Genomic DNA, 1,332 nt, shown 5'->3' on the forward strand with positions numbered 1-1,332 from the left:
GGGTCACTAAGAGTCAGACATGACTGAGCGACTTCACTTTCACTTTAATGCATTGGAGAAGGAAATGGCAACCCACTCGTGTTCTTGCCTGGAGAATCCCAGGGACAGGGGAGCCTGGTGGGCTGCCGTCTATGGGGTCACACAGAGTCTGACACGACTGAAGTGACTTAGCAGCAGCAGCAGCAGCAGCCTCCCCACCTGGCACTCTTCACCCTTTTATGTAACCTGCCTAGTCTCTACAAGCATCTGAGCTATGATCTCTGGGCTAGACAAACAGAAATGTGATCCACATGCATGTGGAAAATAATCCAAGAATGACATTAGTAAGAAGTTACCCAACCAAATGGGCCATCCAGGAAAACATGTTGGATCCATACCCTATACTGTACACTAGGCTAACTCCCAGATGTGTCAAATATTTAAATATAAAAAATAAAACCATAAAGTAATCTGCTTATAATTTCAGAGTACAAAGACCTTACTACTATGACATAAAATGTAGCTTGGTAAGTTCTAGTTTTGAAAATGTATACCAAAGGAAAACATAAGTAAAGCTAAAAGGCAAATGACAAACTGGAAAAAATATTTACAACTTATTTCCTACAGTTAATCTCCCTAATATCTAAAGGAGTTCCTATAAATTTATAAGACTAAAATGTAATAATAAAAAAACATTAAGGATATGAAAAGGAATATAAAATGTCTCAAACTTATTAAAGATGGGCAACTTTCTCATATTACAAAAAATGCAAATTTAAATTATCATTTTTTACCTATTCAGTACACTTCAGTTCAGTCGCTCAGTCGTGTCCGACTCTTTGCGACCCCATGAATCACAGCACGCCAGGCCTCCCTCTCCATCACCAGCTCCCGGAGTTCACTCAAACTCACGTCCATCAAGTCAGTGATGCTATCCAGCCATCTCATCCTCTGTCGTCCTCTTCTCCTCCTGCCCCCAATCCCTCCCAGCATCAGAGTCTTTTCCAATGAGTCAACTCTTCGCTTGAGGTGGTCAAAGTACTGGAGTTTCAGCCTTAGCATCAGTCCTTCCAATGAACACCCAGGACTGATTTCCTTTAGAATGGACTGGTTGGATCTCCTTGCAGTCCAAGGGACTCTCAAGAGTCTTCTCCAACACCACAGTTCAAAAGCATCAATTCTTTGACGCTCAGCTTTCTTCACAGTCCAACTCTCACATCCATACATGACCACAGGAAAAACCATAGCCTTCACTAGATGGACCTTTGTTGGCAAAGTAATGTCTCTGCTTTTGAATATGCTATCTAGGTTGGTCATAACTTTCCTTCCAAGGAGTAAGCGTCTCTTAATTTC

The sequence above is a fragment of the Bison bison genome, unplaced genomic scaffold (assembly GCF_000754665.1).
Source record: "Bison bison bison isolate TAMUID 2011002044 unplaced genomic scaffold, Bison_UMD1.0 scf7180017864174, whole genome shotgun sequence".
Classification (NCBI taxonomy): Eukaryota; Metazoa; Chordata; class Mammalia; order Artiodactyla; family Bovidae; genus Bison; species Bison bison.